This window comes from Pipistrellus hanaki (assembly GCF_964339955.1).
Source record: "Pipistrellus hanaki genome assembly, chromosome: 20".
In the NCBI taxonomy this organism is placed as follows: Eukaryota; Metazoa; Chordata; class Mammalia; order Chiroptera; family Vespertilionidae; genus Pipistrellus; species Pipistrellus hanaki.
Genome location: NC_140522.1, coordinates 13,286,627 through 13,299,131, shown reverse-complemented (window position 1 = coordinate 13,299,131; position 12,505 = coordinate 13,286,627).

Sequence of the window (12,505 nt, the reverse complement as noted above, 5' to 3'; positions counted from 1 at the left end):
GCCACCTGAATAGCAAGGTCTGCCAGAGAAAGATGTCCTCACAGGATGAGGGAATGACTCAGCCTAGGAAACCAGGGTGGTTGCCCTCTGAGCTCCAAACTCAGAGCCCCCAATCCTGGAATTTCCTCACTGAGTTCCAGTTCACTCTGCCTTCCTTCTGTCAGAGCCCAAGGTGAGTGGCTGCACACAAAATTGTGTGTATTGGCCCTTTTAGAGGGTGCCTGCATTTCCAGTAGTCTCTGCCTGACTGACAGCAGCCCTCCTTCTTTTCTCAGCCAGATGTTATGTGGGCACTGTTCTGAGTTCTGGTGCTCTGGGTGGGGAGTCCAGCTTGCGGTTTTGATCCCATAGTCTTCAGTGGGAAATCCCCACAGCTGAGATATCCCTCTGGCACTTCGGCTGCTGACTGTGGAAGCCAGGCCAGCCCTTTTGTGCCTCTGCACTTCCTAGCAGTCTCTATGCAGTCTCCAGTTTCCAATTCGGTTATTTCTCAGCTAGTCCTCAGTTGAGTTTTCAAAGTGGTTTTTCTGTACTATAGTTGTGTTTCCTGGGAGAGTGTCAGTGTAGCTCCCACTTACTCCACTGCCATTTTTAATCTCTTCTCTAGCTGTGGCTTTAGATAGTTTGGCAAAGTCTGTCACAGGTGCTAATTTTAAAAAAAAGATATATTTTATATACCATTCAATTCACCATTTAAAGCAGGGTGGGGAACATCTGGCCCATGGGCCTTGTAAGGCCCACAGAATCCTTTGGTCTAGCCCTGCCAAGGAATTAGGGCTGAGTTAATTAAATGTTTGACCAAATATAGCAGGCTAAATTTTAGTTGATAATTTTGTGTGGCGTGTGAATGATGTTATAAATATCCAAATGACCCTTGGCAGAAAAAGGTTCCCCACCCCTGGTAAAGTATACAATTAAGTGGACTTTAGTATATTTACCATGTTGTAAAGACATCACCATACTCTTAATTTTTGTACATTTTATCACCACTAAATTAAACCTACCACTTATCAGCAGTCAGTCTGCACTGCTTCCACCTCCAGTCCAAGTCAACAGATAATTGGCTTTCTCTCCCTATGGATTTATCTTTCTGGCAATATTTCATATAAATGAAATTGCACAATATGGGGCATTTTGTATCTGTCTTCTTTCACTTGGCATAATGTTTTCAAGGTTCATCCATGTTGTAGCATTTATTGATACTTCATTTCTTTTTATGGCTGAATAATATTTTCTGTATTAATATGTTTTGTTTATCAATTCCCCCCTCAACTGATAGATATTTGGGTTGATTGTACCATTTGGCTATTATAAATAATGCTGTTACAAATATTTGCATACAAGTTTTGAGTGGACATATGTTTTTAGATCTCTTGAGATTAAATATTGATACCTGGAAGTAAAATTATTTGTATCCACTTAAAAATTAGATTGTTTGTTTTCTTATTATGGAGCTTTGATGTCTATAAAGTTTTAAAGATTAATATTATGTATCTCTTAAATCATGAAACTCTAGAATAGTTCTTTGTAGATTAAATGAATGGCATATAAAAGCTTGATATCCAATGTCTTTCAAGAATAATATTAAATCAACTTAAAGAGCCAATTTGTATTGATAATATAACACTGGTTCTAAGTTATTTTTATTTTATCTTAAGTTTCTTCAGATTCTATTTCTTGTAGAATTCATTTAGTCACCCATTGTGTACATATTTATTGGTATTGCCTTTTGTGTCATGCATTATACTAAGGTATTAAAATAAATCATATGGGGGATAACATATAATTATGAGCTATAAAAATATAGTCATAATTATTTTGTAATATGGATGTGATTTTTGTCGAGTTATGCCTCTCTCCCTCTTCTTCTTCTCACAAGTCACATTATCCCCCGGTATGGATTAGTCAAGACACAGATGAATAAATCCCCCAATTCCATTAGGTGCTTGTAGAAATTGAGGTCCTTTGAGGTTATCTGCTGATTTTTTCTTTAGTGTGTCATGATGAGGCGTGTTACACTGTAAGTAATGGAGACTTGCCCATCTTATTCCTTGCAGCATTGCTGACAGACAGAATTCCATGGAGGCTGAACTGAGGGGCAGTGCAGGCCTCTCGCATGGACCTGGAGAATTTCCTAAAGTGGCTACAACAAGCAGAAACCTAACTGATGTGCTTACTGATGTGTCTCAGCGGGACCATGCTCCTGACAAAATCTTCTGAGGAGGCTAGTGAACTGTTTGAAGAAAATAGAGCCAAACTACATTTATTAAGACCTGTTGCCTCTGTGATATTTTGCTGTATCTAAATATTGAGTGGCACTTTAGCCTTATGGAAATTTTGGTAAACTTAAAAGAAGAGTTTAGAATAAACTTTCAGAGGTTACTTAAGAACTGTGCTTCTCTTTATAGCTAATTATTATTGTTTTTCCGATTTGAAAAATTAAAGCACATCATCAAAACTATTTGACTTACTCTCATCATATCGTATCCCCCATATTCGTGAGTCTTCCTCTATTATAGTGTCACTTAAATTTCACTTAGTTTTATTTGGACAGATAGATTGACTACACTTGTAAGAGGCAACTTGTTTCACAGTTGCAAATTTCAAATATCACATCATCCAAAACGTAAGTCACTGATTGAGTGCCAGTATTTTTTATTTATTTTTATTTTTTTATTTTTTTAATATATTTTATTGATTTTTTTGCCCCCCTCCCTCACATACATACCCTCCCTCCCCAGAGTTTTATGTCCATTGGTTGTACTTATACGCATGTATGCAAGTCCTTCGGTTGATCTATTATCTCCCCCAGATCGCTATTATATTTTTATTATAGTTTTGCTTCTTTAAACTATGTTCACACTATCTAACTACTTTCGTTAAAAATTGGATCGATTTTGAAATAGGATGAATTAAAATTCTAAGCAAGGTTACAGGCAGAACTTCCTTTTTTATTTTTATTAAAGAGCAAGCCCTATATGCATTTAGTGGTTATCTTGATGCTGGCCTTGAAAAACAATGCTGTTCTATCTAATTAAAAAAAATGCACCTGTCATGGTATTGAGACTGTGGGCATATCTGGTCTCTGGCCTGCAAGGCCAGACAGTTAAGTTTATCTTCATCATTCTTCAAACAGGGTAAAGCAAACTAGAAAGCAACATTTTATCTAGGAAGGACAGCAGAAAATTCCAAACAACAGTTTGTTGCAGAATGGGGGTTTTCCTTCTCAGAACCTTTAAAAAGAACTACCTGGGAGAATCCAAGATGGCTGCTCGGGTAGGCACCTAGCCGCAGCCGCAAGCAACAATTTCAATAAAATACAACTAAAATATAAAATGGACATTACCCAGAACTACAGGAAAGTCGACTGACTGGAAATTCTACAACGAGAAGCAAGGAGAAAACCAGAAGGAAGCGCGGAGGAGCTGTAAAAGCCCAAGGTACGGAGACACGCGGCGCGCGCAGAGAGGACGGAGCAGGAGAGGAGGGCGGCCGAGTGCCTGGCTGGCGTTCCCTAGCGGGAAGGAGATAAACACTCCGACTGTGCTGGGCCCCCAACTGCTCTGAACCCCCGTTCTAGGCCAGACCCCGGGGACCCAGGCTCATCCAGAGGGAGCTGGGCTGTAAGGCGGAACGCGGGGAAGCAGCGAAAGGAGGTCCCAGAGGTGCGCACACAGCGCGCAGAGAAGGGCCGGCCGGCTGTGCCGTAGGACTGCCCTGGCGGGAAGGAGACAGGCTCCAGACTGCTCTGAACGCCACCTCCAATTCCACTTCCAACTGAACTGAACCCCAGTTTCAGGCCCATTGCGGGAGAGCCTACACAGTTTGGTAGCAGGCGAAAATCGAGGGCACCTTTCTCTCAGAGGTGCTTGCAACAAGTACTGAAGGACCCTGAGTCTCAGGAGTCGCATAGGGCGGGGCTGACGGAAGCCAAGGCTGTAGGCTCCACCCTGAAACCCCGCCCCATCAGAAAAGCTGCCTGCGAAAATGCCTAAACCAAATAGATCACAAATGAAAGAAATGGAGGACAAAAAGCGACTGGATATAGAGTTCAAAACCACACTTATAAGGTTTTTCAAGAGTATCCTAGAAAAGGCCGATAAAATAAATGAGACCTATGAGGATATGAAAAGGGATCAACAAGAAATAAAGAATACATTGTCTGAAATAAAAAATATTATACAGAGTCCTAAAAACAAAATAGAAGATCGCAAGAATCAAGTCAAAGATTTGGAACATAAAGAGCCAGAAGACACTCCTCTGCAGAAGCTAGAAGGCAAGAGAATCCAGAAAATTGAAGATAATGTAAGAAACCTCTGGGACAACTTCAAACGATCCAACATCAGAATCATGGGGGTCCCAGAAGATGAGAGAGAGCAAGATATCGAAAACATACTGAAAGAAATAGTGACAGAAAACTTCCCCCACCTGGGGAAAGAATTGGACTTACAAGTCCAGGAAGCACACAGAACTCCAAATAAGAGGAATCCAAAGAGGACCACACCAAGACAAATCATAATTAAGATTCCAAGAGCAAAGGACAAAGAGAGAATATTAAAAGCAGCAAGAGCTAAGCAGGTGGTTACCTATAAAGGAGCTCCTATACGATTGTCAGCTGATTTCTCAACAGAAACCATGCAGGCCAGACGGGAATGGCAAGAAATATTCAAGGTGATGAATAGCAAGAACCTACAGCCAAAAATACTCTACCCAGCAAAGCTATCACTCAGAATCCAAGGTCAGATAAAGAGCTTCACTAATAAAAAAAAGCTAAGGGAGTTCATCACCACCAAACCAGAATTATATGAATTGCTGAAGGGGGTTCTTTCAGAAGAGAAAGTAAATAAAGATAAAAATTATGAACAACAAATACGTAACTATCAACAAGTGAATCTAAAAACCAAGGAAATTAAAAAAAAAAAAATCTGATGAACAATATTAACTGTTGAATATAATAGAATCAGAGGTATGGAAGGGGAGTGAACTAATGATTCTTGGGGAAAAGGGGACAGGGGAATGTGGGAAGAGACTGAACATAAACTGTGCACCTATGGATGAGGACAATGGGGAGTGGGGAAAGGGCAGAGGGTGGGGTGGGAATGGGGGGGAAGGAACACTTGTAATAATATGAACAATAAAAATTTATTTAAAAAAAATCCTCAAAAAATAAATAAATAAATAAATAAATAAATAAATAAATAAATAAAAAGAACTACCTGCCCCAAAAGTCTTGCAGTCGTGTAGGGTCTGCCTGCGTGTGGTGCTCTTGCGGCTGCTCTGGCCAGTTTAATAAATTCTTCTTTGCTTTTTTTAATAAATTATCAGCCTCCAGTGGTCTTATTTCGAACCCAGGGTTTGACCCCACAACATTTGGAGGCTCCCAGTGAGATACCCAAAAGAGAGGAGAGAGGGACCCCCCAGAAGGGGCAGGAGGCTCTCCCTACCTCCAGAGGAGAGAGGGACCCCCCAGAAGGGGCAGGAGACTTTCCCTCCTCTCGGGGACCTTAGCTGGAGACAGAAGCCACAAGGATTTATTGAAATCAGGAAGACTGGTCTCAGGAGGTAAGGCGCCCAGGTTGAGATCTCAAAAGTGTAAGAGTCCTTGGAGGGCTGGACGCGGCTTAACCTCCAGGCTCTGGCCGGAGGACACGATGGTGTCCTCTGCCCGGGAGGACACTATGGTGTGTGTCTTCGGCCCCAGGTGTCCGGACTGATTGTCTTGTGTTTTGTCATGTTTGTGTCAGGCCTATTTGTTTTGTGTTTTGTGTTTTGGTCTCCGTCAAAATGGGTCAAGGTCTGTCAGTGTCTCTGTGTCCCCTCCTACAGTGTTTTTTGGAAAATTTCCAAGACTTCAAGAAACGGGCGGATGACTACGGCTCTGGTGTTAATGCTTTTGATTTAACCTCTCTTTTTCCCAGGTCAATGCCGGTCTGTAGGATAAATTTCCCCTCACAGGTCCTAGAGTATTAGTCTTATTTCCTTTGTCCAACATGAGTGCCATTTCTGTTTTGCTGAAACATTGTAATAGTATTGTACTTGTTTACTGAAAGGGTATAAGTACTGACCTTTGTTTGATGTTTTGTTTGTCCACTTGGGTATAATTATTTGTTCATGTAAGTGTGAAGATATATAAAAAAAAGAGAAAGAAAGAAACCTTTAATTTGTTTAAAGCTGAGTGCTCTGACCGCTAGCAAAACGCCCCGAGTGGCCACTGGGATTCCTTTTTCCCAGGGGTGCTTTGCTTTCTGTCAGAGGGGAATTGGCCCACCTAACAGGATTTATATGTTTATTAATTTGAAGGTATGAAACTGTAACAATTGTGGTACAAAAAAATAAAAGCAGAGACCAAATAATAAAGTTAACTATTTACAAGAAGGAAGCTTGAGCTGGCAAAGTCGCCAAATCTGCCCAGCAAACTCAAAAAACTAAATGAATCTTATTTCTGCTGCCACCCAGTCTTGATCAGTGGTGGAGGAAAGGTCTCAGAACTATTTGTTTTAATTGGCCATCTAAGTTTAATGTGATTAATGATTACAGTACATTGTAAAAATCTTTAAAAGAAAAGGAAAATATTTTGAGGGCAATTTAGTCCTTATATATGTGTGTCAACTCTTAAGTTTTAAAATCAGTAATATTAATGGAAACACACGCAGAGGAGCTTTTCAAAAAGTTCAGGGAGTCTGTTTACAGTATAAGGGTCACCGGTTCCCCCACGGCACCTTTTCTAACAGGAGGCAAGCGTTTTTTCCAGGGGGAGCAGAGTGGACCGCCAGATGAAAATGCCTGGCCTGGGTGGGTGCTCCTCCTTCACCACCTGGGACCCCTGCGCTCCCTGCCTCCGCCCACCTGGTGTCTGTTCCCTCCAGGGGTTGTTTAGAGTAGCTGAAGGTGGCAGCTGCTTCGAGGAGAGAAATTCCTTTGTGACCCCCTGCACCCTAATGAAACACCAAAACCCTGTGTGACTACTTGGACACTTTTCACCGTGTTCTGTTAGGGGGCTTAAAGGCGCAGTTAGAAATTCTGCTGTTCCCCTTTTCAGCCCTATCAGAATCTGAGATCTTTATCTATAGGAAAAATGTGTCACTTTAAATTTAAAGCATCTGGAGGCCTGTGAACAGGGTGCTGTGCCTGCTCTCTCCTCCCTCCGCCTTTTCTAAATATTTTAAAATAATGGGAAGTTTGAGGCATGGTTATGCATTTTTGAAGGACATAGAAAGAAGGTTTAAAGGCTAATGTAAAAGAGTGAAAGTTTTTATGAAGGTTGTACATGTCATGAGAAGGTAACAGCAAAAGTAGAGGTCTAGAGAGAAAGAGAGGGAGAGAGGGAAAGAATGAGAGAGAGACTTAAGAAAGAGACTCTGGGAGTCCAAGAGGAAAGGATTTAGACAGAAACAGAAACAAAAATTGGGAGAGAAAGTGATATAGGAGTATAAGTGTGAGTGTGTATGTGAGAAAGGGAGGGAGAGAGACATGAGCAAGAGACGAGAAGGGACAGAGAATAGAGAGGGAGAGAGACAGGAGGTGAGGCCTGAACAGACAAAGACGGTCTGAAAGAAAGGGAGACTTAGACTCCAAGGGTGTTTTAACTTAGAGGAAGAAGACTGACAGGACTGGGGCTCCTTTCCATTAAGCCCCAAGGGTAACCTTACAAGTGGAGGGCAAACCTATTATTAATGGTTTCCTGGTAGATATGGAGGCAGTCTATTCAGTCTTGACAGAGCCGATGGGACCTCTAAGAAGATATCAGTCCAGGGAGCCACCAGACAAACTGCCGATTTTCCTTGGACATCATGAAGGACTATGGACCTAGGAAGGAACATGTATTAGGGGAACACAGCTGCTAAACTGGACCAAAGTAGAACAACAGGCCTTTGAGGAGCTAAAGAAGGCTCTCATCTCAGCACCTGCCCTACCCTTACCAGATATCACAAAGCTCTTCCATCTCTACGTGAGTGAGGTAAGGGGCATTGCCAAAGGGGTTCTCACTCAGACTCTAGGTCCCTAGAAGAGACCTATTACCTATATATCTAAGAGACTAGACCACATGTGTCAAACACAAGGCCTGCGGGCCAAATCCAGCCCGCCAGGCCTTGCAATGTGGCCCACACCGCGCTGTCATCACTGCACTCCGCTGTCAGTTTATAACATTGTCAGTTTATGACTGTTCAGTAAACCATTCGGCCAGCGATTTAGGCTGGATTTTAGATTTTGGCCCCTTCTCTGATTGAGTTCGACACCCCTAGACTAGACCCTGTGACAGCAGGGTGGCCAGTGTGTCTCTGGGCAGTGGCCACCACAGCACTACTGGTGAAGGAGGCAAATAAGCAGACTCTGGGCAAGGAGCTAGTCCTGACAACACCCCATGCCATTGAGGCCCTCCTTCGAAGTGCTCCAGAGAGATGGATGTCAAACACCAGAATCACCCAGTGCCAACCTCTTCTCCTGGACCAGCCCTGAGTCCAGTTCCATAAGACACTGTCCATCAGCCCTGCCAGCCTGCTTCCAAATGATCCAAAGGAACCCATTCATGACTGCATAGAGGTAACAGACACAACACTGACAGATGTCCTGCCATCATCACCAGATGAGGTACTGTACACTGATGGGAGCAGTTATACAGGGGCAGCAGTAGTCACCCTGGACCACACCATTTGGGCACAGTTCCTGAGCTTTTGGCCTTAATCCAGGCCCTTTGATGGGGACACAGTGCCATCCCCTGGGAAAGAAGGTTACCAACTCCAGCCAGAAAGGACATTACTTTAGCCTTATTTGAGGCCATCTGACTCCCAAAGGCAGTTGCAATAGTGCACTGCAAAAGACATCAGGAAGGGGAGACAATTGAAGCCAGAGGAAATAGAGACGCAGACCAAACTGCTAAGGAAGATGCCCAAAAACCAGTGGGGCCTTTACAAGTCTTAGTAACCCTGCCGGACCCCCACGTCTACCAAACTAGAGGAGGAATTGGCTGAACAGAAGCAAGCCATCAAAGGACCAGATGGTTGGTGGACCCTACCAGATGACAGACTGTTGGTCCCAGAGGCCCTAGGTCAGTCGTTAGTAGCCCAGTTACATCAGGTTATGCACTTCTGAACTTCTGTAAGGCAGATACTACCAAGCTTAGATAAGATAATTAAAAGCCTGATTGCTAGAAGTACTGTCTATATACAAGTAAATGCTGAGGTAGGAGGGTCTCCCTGGGAATTCGGGCCCCAGAAAAATTCCCCAGGGGAGCATTGGGAGGTAGATTTCGCAGAGATTAAGCCACCAGCATTGAGGTACAAGTACATGCTAGTTTTTATAGACACCTTCTCAGGTTAGGTTGAAACATAGGACAGAAACTGCCTCTATAGTAGTCCCAGTTCCTGCACAGAAAACGGCCTGAATCCTGGCAACCAGCGGCCTCAACAGTGAGATCCCTAGCCTAGGTTCCACACAGGCCAGGAGGAGACTTGATGCCTACAGAAGGGGAATTGGACTTCAGTGAGGACAGTACTGATGGGAACTGTGGTACTAGGGGTTTTGGTAACTGTAAGAACTTTTTTTTTTCTTCTAGCCAGTGAGAAAGTTGGAGGCTAAGTAAAGCTAAATGTACGAGCAGAAAGTAGATCAACAAATAGACCAGGAGTTAAATAACCTAGATAAATCTATAGAAAAATTAGAAGAATCGGTCAGGTCCCTAGCAGAAATAATTTTTGCAGAACAGAAGAGCTTAAATCTGTTGTTCCTAAAGCAAGGGAGACTTTGCCCAGCTCTAGGAGAAACCTGCTGTTTCTACACCAATCATTCCGGGGTCATAAGGGAAAGCCTAAATCAACTGAGAAAGAGGCTAGCTGACAGAGAGGAAGCTCGGAAGACTGCAGGAAGCTGGTATGAGAAGTTGTACTCGTGGTCCCCTTGGCTCACCACGTACTGACTGCCATAGCAGGCCCACTATCACTGTTACTTATAGGCTTAATCTTTGGGCCATGTCTCATAAAATGCTTGGTTAATTTTGTACAGGATAGAATACAGGCAATGAAACTAATGGTCATACATACTCAGTATTCTCCACTAGTAGATACTAGTAATGAATCTAAGGTTTAGATTCATTCCCAAAAGACCGGTAGGGAATGAAATATGGTAGCAATCATACTTGGGTAAAAACTACTGTATGAATTTTAACCCTACTATTCTGACTGTGACCTTCACTTACTTGCTTTGTTCATCGCGCAATGGGCTTAGGTAGGATGAGTTCAAGTTCTGGGCAAGGTTACAGGCAGAACTTTCATTTTCATTAAAGAGCCAGCCCTATGTACACTTAGTGGTTATCTCAATGCTGGCCTCGAAAACAATGCTGTTCTATCCAATTAAAAGAAATGCACCTGGCATGGTATTGAGACTGTGGGTATATCTGGATTCTGGCTTGCAAGGCCAGACAGCTAAGTTTATCCTCATCATTCTTCAAACACGCTAAAGCAAACTAGAAAGCAACATTTTATCTTGGAAGAACAGCAGATAATTCCAAACTACAGTTTGTTGTAGAATGGGCGTTTTCCTTTTCAGAACCTTTAAAAGTAACTACCTCCCCCTAAAGCCTCACAGTCGTGTAGGGTCTGCCTGCCTGTGGTGCTCTTGCGGCTGCCCTGGCCAGTTCAATAAATTCTTGTTTGCTTTTTTAATAAATTATCAGCCTCTGGTGGTCTTATTTTGAACCCAGGGTTTGACCCCACAACAGCATGCCTGGCTAAGAGGCAATCGGGGGTTTTCAGGGTGCTGCGGCCCAGGACACGTGAGGCGGCCTCCAGGAGCCCCAAGAGCGATGCCTCGCCTCCAGGCCCCTCAGCCCTTGGCCACCGTGCTGAGCTGGTGTCTCCCTGCCCCTCACCCACTCCCAAGACCAGATTTGTAGCTGAGCAACTTAACTCCCCCTACCCACCTTCTGAGCTTCCCAGCTGAGGAGGAGGGCACCTCATTGGGTGGTGGGATTCTATGGATAGCTCAGGATGGGGTGCCCTTCCCGTCTGAATAGGACAGAGCCCCTGAGGGCTGGCAGACGGTGAAGGACAGCACTGAACTTGAATCGGGTGCATGCCCTTAGCAGTTTTGGGATTACCTCCCTCCACATCAGCAAATGTTCATTCCGTATGGTTGCTTTGAGGTGCTGAGTCCCTAGAGGAGCTCTGGGGCTCCCACCCGGGCACAGCGTGGTAAAAGACCATCCCTCTCATGGAGTGGTGCCCTCGTAAGCCGGGCAATGCATTTCTGTGTTTGAGGGCGGTGGTTGGGGGATGGCCCAGCTGGTCTCAGTTACAAGAGTAGGCGGGGAGAGGTGCACTCGCTCCTCCGGGTGCTGGTTGGGGACAGGATTAGGGTGTTTCACAGAGTGGCAGGAAAGGGGCAAGCATGGTGGCTTCCAACAAGGCAGGACAGTTCCAGAGGAAGGCCCCTGAGCCGTGGGTCACAGGTGTGGAGAAACTCCCACCTGAGGAGGTGGGATATGCTGGGTGGTGCAGAAAAAAAGTGCCCACCTCAACTGGCCATGGTGCAAGGTGAGGGGTGGCACCTGCCATCTATCATGTGTGTTGGGTTCTCTTAGCATCTTGGGGGCTACCTCCCTCCATAGCACCATGGTTCATTCAGTTCCCCCCTGTTTAGGGGTTTCAGGTCCCCAGAGGAGAGCTTCAGGCTTCCTTTCGGGTGCAGGGTGGTAGGAGACCCCCCTCTAATGGACGGGTGTCTTTATAAGCCAGGAGACATCTTCCCTGATAGGCAGTGGCCCTCAGAGGGGCGCCCAGCTGTGCTGGCTTCCAAAGTAGCCCGGGATCCTCTCCACAAGGCCAAGGGGAAGAGGGGAGACACAGCTGTTCCCTGAGCAGGGCAGGAGGTTGGGGGCCAGTGGGCATTTCTCAGAATTACAGCAAGGGGGCAGGTATGGTGGCCAGTGGCAGTTAGTTACAGTTCCCGAGGGGTCCTCACAGAGTGGGGCTGGCGTGGCATAATCCCTCATAAAAAGAGACACCAGCCCTCTGGATGAGGCCCTAGCATATTAGCTTGTGTGTCTGTGGTGGGAGGGTGAGCATCTGGGGGCAAACAGCCAACAGCACCCAATGTTCCCAGGCAGTCTCCCTTCCAAGCATGAACCAGGCCTGACCCTGCTTAACTTCCTAAATCAGAGGAGACAGGGGATAGTCAGGGGGTTCTGGCCCAAGATGGTGGCAGTGGACTCTAGGAGCCCCAAGTGCCCACACCTGTCCTCAAGACTCTGGGCGCTTGGCCTCAGGCAGAGCTGGTAACCCCCACTCCTGACCATGCTGAGACCAGATCTCTAGCTGAACTTTTGGCTGCCCCCGGCCTGAATTATGAGCTTCCAGAGGGTGCAGGAGGGCACCTCTTTGCGGGATGGAATTCCCTGGGTGGTGCAGTAGGGTTTACCCTCCCCAACTGAGCAGGATAGAACCCCCTAGGGATGGCAGAGGGTGAGGGACGGCATGAGCCTTTGGCCAGGGGTTGGGGGTTCCTATGTCAG